We start from the raw sequence: 6741 nt of genomic DNA, 5'->3' as shown, positions 1-6741 counted from the left end.
ATCTCTTATTTGGCATTAATGCCTCTGTAGGCATTAATTAATAGTTTCATACTTGGTAGAAGTCTGGGGGGGTTTCTGGGTGATTAGAATGTTAGGCCTCTGAAACGCCTTGTTAGTAAATACTGTGCGTAGTGTAACTTGTGTGTTGTATGTTTTGCTGTGTGTAGCATAGTGTCTTGTCATTGTAATAAATATTTGGTTAACCAAGTGTGCCTGGATTATTGCTCTTTCCAGCAAAGCTATGTCAAAAGAATAAAGAATTTACATGCCTCCATTTATACCAAGCGCTCGGGGATATTCTGTTGATATCACTTACAAGTTGGGGGTTATGAATAATTATTTAAGTTATTGACTAAACTACTCGGGCAATTCCTGATTTTCACCATTTTCGTAACCCCCCAGTTGTAACAGTAGGTTGATTTTGCATTTTTAAAACCAAACAATCTCATCTACAATGTTACTATTGAAATACTGGGTATTTAAAAATTACTATTTTGTGAATAATCAAATATTTTAAGTTCTTTAACTCTCCCAAGTTTGTCTGTGACATTGTATGTTTTTGATTGCAGTTTTGTGATTGAAAAAGGTCTGCTGTGAGTTATGGCCATGAAGCAGTTATATCTGATAGCAGAGATGTTTCTCATGGGAGAGACTAGTGAGTACATAACTACAGGGCCAGAGTACTAATCAGAACATCTATGGATTAATTTTAAATTATTTACAAATGGCAATGGATAATGAATTAAATATTACTTTGTGCTAAAAGTACCTAATTGCAAATACCTTTTAATTTGACCATCTCAGAAGTTTGATTCAAAATTAAGACCACTGGTGAATTAATGAGATTCTAAAGAAAAAATAAAACAGGACTTGCTTTTCATGGTTCCACCCCCTGGGAGTTGATGAGGTTGGCTCAACATGACAGTGCCACCAACCTGCTTATAAGCAACCAGTAACCCACTGGGAATAACATGTCTACATCATGCAGTGTCCCCCCCACCCCACAGCTGCTACCCCACATGAATGTACCCAGACAGAGACTCACATGAGACTGAAAAGGCATTGAGAAAAATGAAATGTAAAAAAAATATGAGGATACCCCTTCGGGGGAGACCACACGCCATTGTACAGCAAATACGGAACGTGGATTTGAGGAAAAGTGCTGAGTGGAGAGCTGCCTTGAAATCATTCACTTTGTGTTTTCACACCATTAGTGGCAGGCTCAGTGACACATCTGGCAGCACAGCAGTGAATGAGCAGTGTGGTGTTTCGCTCACAGGTTTAAAAATAGACGTGAGTTAAAAGTGACAGATACTGGAAATATCTAAATTGAGCCAAACAGAAATTAAATATGAGCTTCATGGTGGGACTCAGTATGTCTATAAGAAAAACAGTGCAATCAGCAAATACTGTACATTTTCCTTTTCCTTCTCTAAAAGTTAGATATAGTACATGTATATATAAAGATACACATAGACGTAGACATAAATATTAACTGGTGATGAAGACTGTTAAGACAACAGTTAAATTTGCTAGAATCCACCTAAGAATGGATAACTTCATAAACTGATCAAATTAAATCAGTTGAAATCAAATGTATGATGTGTTAGCACAGTTCCAGAAAAGGAATTTGATTAAAAACAATGTGTAGTGTATATATCAATTATTACCTTCAGCTGCAGAATTACTCTGGAAGATAAATTGTAAAAAAAAAACAGTGTTTTATATCATGGAATACAGAACACAAATGGTAGCTAAACAAATAAAAGTTACAGTGGCCGAGTGAGAGAAGCAACTAAAATAGAGGACTGATGGTTCAAGCTTTAGGTTAATCAACAATACCCTGCCCACTGTGGAGATGTTTCTGGAGAAGATAAATACAATTTTATATAAATCAGTTGGGTTTTTGTCACTTGGTTGTAATTCAGGAAATATGCTAGGTTTCTTCTTCTTCCTGCAAGAACATTTGAAATTGATGAAGCTGGTTCCATTTCAACAAAGGTAAACAAACATAATACAGCACTTAAAATGATACACCTTTCCCTTGCACACTACACAAAATTTCTGTGCATTTTAATCTATACATTAATTTATTCTTCATCTCAGTCACTTTATTTTCATTCACATTAACATTTGGGAGCAATCCCTATGTGTCTCAATTAATATCTTGCGTCAAAAACAATTACACCCAGAAAATGACATTCTAATTTGTATTAGTGGTTATTTTCACAGCACAATTAAAAAAAATAAAGTTTGTTACTTGTCTAATCAATAGTTGAGGAAATGTCTTAATGTTTCTAATGACTTTTAACGACAATACCCGTTTAGAGGGTGTCAGGTGGTTTTTATCCTTGATAAAAAATTTGGATCAGACATCTGCCCCTTTTTTACCAAATAGAATAGAGAAGTCATTTCCAGAGGGGCATTTGTGATCTGTGCCTCACATTCCCATCAGTACGATTAAACAAAGCAAGAGCTGATCTGAGTGAAATATATCCAATAATGTCCTCGGAAACCCAGCGAGACCATCCTGGACAGGCTGAGCCACATCCTTCTGGGACCCGTTGCCCAGCAACATCCACTGATTAGGTTACTTAGGTTAACAGAGGATCTGGCTGGGCAGTGGGATCAAAACACATACATTGATCATCAGTCTTCAATCCAGTTCGGGCTGCAGCAGTGAGTTGATGCTCGAATTGCATATAAAAACCAGCGGGGGAGGGGAAAAAACTAAAGAGCAAACACTAACAGGAGTAAACAAATCTTCAGGTCACTGGGCACTTTTTTTTTCTTTCTGTGTTATGAAAAAGTCAGTGATGCATATTTTTTCACACCTAAACCATTTTGTATTATTTAAAAATTATAAGAGCACAAGAATTGAAATAAACTTGAAAATCCTTTGAGGTGTCCATCTGCCTAAACAGGATGAAGAGTCAATCCTAAAGAAAAAAATCTAAATGCAGATTAAATGCAGTCTTTGATCCACCTGACAATCACAGCATACCAGCTGTATACAGTATGTTTGAATAAAGCCTTTTCTGGTTGCTTCTACTCAGGTAGATTTGCAGGTAGATGAAAGATTTGACTTGATCTGGGCCTTAGCAAAACCTAGAATAGCTGTAACTTTTAATCTCTGGCAGGCTTTTCTTTTCATTGATTGGGTAAATTGAGCCATTCTAGCGAGGAGGCACTGTTCGAGCTCATTACCTTTAATCTGGGATGACATGTATAAAAGGTTTCTCTGGTGTCATGCAAAGATCAGTTGTGTTCAGCGCTTTAGAATTCTCTGCTCACCAGTGGCCACACATTGCTTTATGACCTCTGCAGTCATTTTAAGTTATCCTTTAGTGCAGAGCACAATGGTTGAGCCTACCACACTCTTTATAAGCACTAAGATGACAACTGACTACAAGGAAACAGTGAAATGGAATAACATTCAAACTCTCAAACAAACCACCAAATACAGTGTATGCCTGTGTTCTAATTAAGTTTTTTTTCTGCAATCATGTTTTATATTGAATTTATGTAAACCAAATGGGATACAAAGAGTGTGATTTACAGTAGTAGCAATTCGAAACAAATAATACTAAATTCATGAGTTTGTGAATTAAATCTTGTTTGAATGGGTAGTGGACAACCAGTCTATTTACATAAAAAAGTCAAACACAAAAACATAATTGATAAATACAGTTTCAGTATTTATCTAATATGTACACCCATTAAAACAACCAACATTAGACCAACAATGATCCAAAACGGGTTAAAATATCAGTCCATAACTGTCAGTCTTTGTGGGCTCCATGTAGATTTCTAAATTATTGGCCATTCTGTCAACATGGCATTATCCCTCAAAGGGCAAAAACCATTGGGCCCCATTGTACAAATCACAGAGGAGCCTACAAGGGCTGCCAGGTATGAGCAAATATTGCTGGTCTGATGCAGTGGGTCTCTTAAAACATTCAGTGAATGTTTGAGTAGTTTGAATAGAGTCAAAGAACATGAAATAATATTTAATATTATAGTTTTAATGCTATAGCTTAGTATAATTAGTGGAGCAGCCAGAAAAAGGCACAGGCAGCAATTACAAAGTTGTGTGCTATATTACATATGAGCCAACAACATTATCTTGAGTTTCTCTGGAAAAATAACTTAGTGTTTTGCTGATGTTGCAAATTTCTTAGTTAATTCTAAATAGCTTAGTAAAATATATTAATTTGTAGATGTATTATCAGTATTGCTTCTGAATGTTTTCTAACATACTGCATAATTCCAAAAGATGAAAGATAATTGAGAGCACTGTGTTGTAGTTCGTATAAAGTACGGGGGGTTCATTTGGTGCACATGCACTGCTTCTGGTAGTTAAAACAGAAGTGCATTTATACCGTACTGCATGATCTAAAGCCTATTGATGAAGGGTACTGTATAAACTGGTGGCCCATTCATTCATAACACTTGTTTGAGTGAGGTAGTGAGTTAGCTTAGCTAATAGTAAACTAGAGATCACATATTAAACCAAATACGACAAGTGAAAAGTGTGATAAGCAATCATACAACAAACTGATAAATTAAAACATTTGATCTAATTCAGAAATCATACATTACGTACACACAAAAAAGTTGTTGAAATTTTTGTAATTAGCATCATGGTTCTGTTTTAGCATGACAGTTCTGAACTGGAATCAAGGACTGTTTGAGACATTAGTTTGTTAAAAATTACAATCCAAAATATAGTTTAAAAAGTATATAATCTTCAAAATTATGGAACTTTGTATGCTTGATGATAGGCTGTGTTCATATGGACACTTATAATTATATTATCAATTGCTTAAAATGATTCACAGTTATGTCATTAAAATGCCATCTGAATTGTATAGTCTGGAAGATAAACCATTATTCCTATTCTGAATAATATTAGAAGAAGTTGATGGACAACTGAGGATTCCAAAATATTAACAAAATGTATAAAGAACACAAATTCTTATGCATGCTATTTGCAAACCACAATTCTATCACTGCTTCCTTTAAAAAAAGAACTTAACCTTAACGGGATTGTAAAAACAGACAGAGTACAGACTAAATTGATTGTTAGCCTGGTAGCATTTTGACATCAGCCCCATTCACTGTTAAGATGACATATTGCTCATAATAACAAATGTCAGAACGTGTGTATCCTTAGAAACTGCTCCCATACAGGTGTGATGCTCTTTGTGAATTTGCTGACTTATTGACTTATATGAAGACACAGACCACATTATAGACAAGGTCCAGAAGACAGGAATCTGAAATGTGATTTTCCACACATTCTGTATAGACATAAATCCTGTTCTGAAAAGAGCAATTGTTCGTAATGGGTGTCTATCTTCTTCCCTACAGTGGTACATCCCTTGCCTGCATGTGTGGCTCATAGCACTTTTGCTTTGTTGAATGAAAAAAGAAATGTGCTATTTTGGAGAAGAATGCTAGTGTGCCAATTTCAATTCACCTCTGACTAACTTCTACTTTAAATTAATGAAAGGCCTCACAAGGAATTTGCTTTAATATGCAAAAGTACTGTTACAGACTTGTGGCCACTTATGTCGGTAGAATGTACTGTAAATGTATGCATCTATTTGTTTTAAGTCTATTCACATCTTGTACTTGAATAGGCCTGAATTCCAAAACTGAAACCTCATCACATTCTGGATTTTGATATATTAAATTATACTATAAATTCAAGATGAAGCTTATCAAATACACTATGGTAAATTTACAGGGAATTCAAATTAGTACAAGAGCTAAGATCTTATAGCCACTGTAATAGGTCACTGTGAATCACTTAAAGATAAAGAACATAAAGAAAGATAAAGAACTCTTGTCATTGATCAATTAAGCAAGTAATGTTTTAATGAAGGGAATACTGGTCCTGGGCAACTGAAATTATGTCTGATTTTTGTTCTAAATGATCTCTAATTGAACACAATTAGAGATCACAACAGTATAAGCCTGTTGGACTGCAGGACCAGAGCTGAAAACCCCTGGTGAAGGGTACTATAAGTACTGATAACTACAGGGCTAGCTTCAGAATGATTATGCTAACAGGATAAGCTATGGGAAAGCCAAGGAGTGAAAAGAAAATGCAGTCGAGCACAGTCCGTTGCAGTAATTCTTTATTGTGCGCCGACGTGCTTGTTTTTCTTAAGCAAGAGCACCTCGTGTGGATACATTCCTGTGTTTCATGTTCCCCTATACATGTTCTGTGCCAAATCCAAAATTCGGATCTTGAAGTATTGTGGATACTTCAGTGAGTTTTTTTACATGGATAATAAATTGGCTTTATAGGATAATTTAGAGCTCAACTTGAACAAATACCAAGATGCCTCCTAGCCCTGAAGCAAAGAATAGATATCAGAATAGATGCAGAACGTGAACATTCATCTAGAAAAACAAAGGAAACTTCAGCAGACTCGACAGAGAAAATGGAAAACACCAACATGTGGCTTTCTGTCATAAAGTACATATCTTGTACTGTCACAATTTTAATTTTTTGGCTTTGCTGTATAAAATCAAAAGGTGGTTAGAGAAAACGGAGTCTTTTTTTTTTCAAATATTGCTATTGCATTTATAAACTTATAAAGAATCCGAGTGTGTGGTATTTAACTCTGATGGAATTTGAAAAAAAAAAACTTTTTTTTCTATAAATGTTTTAATTTATATAAATCTTTAAATCTATCAATCTATTTAAAAAATCTATAAATTGGCTCC

The sequence above is a fragment of the Lepisosteus platostomus genome, chromosome 8 (genome assembly GCF_059453375.1).
Source record: "Lepisosteus platostomus isolate fLepPlt1 chromosome 8, fLepPlt1.hap1, whole genome shotgun sequence".
NCBI lineage: Eukaryota > Metazoa > Chordata > Actinopteri > Semionotiformes > Lepisosteidae > Lepisosteus > Lepisosteus platostomus.
This window is presented reverse-complemented; position numbering follows the sequence as displayed.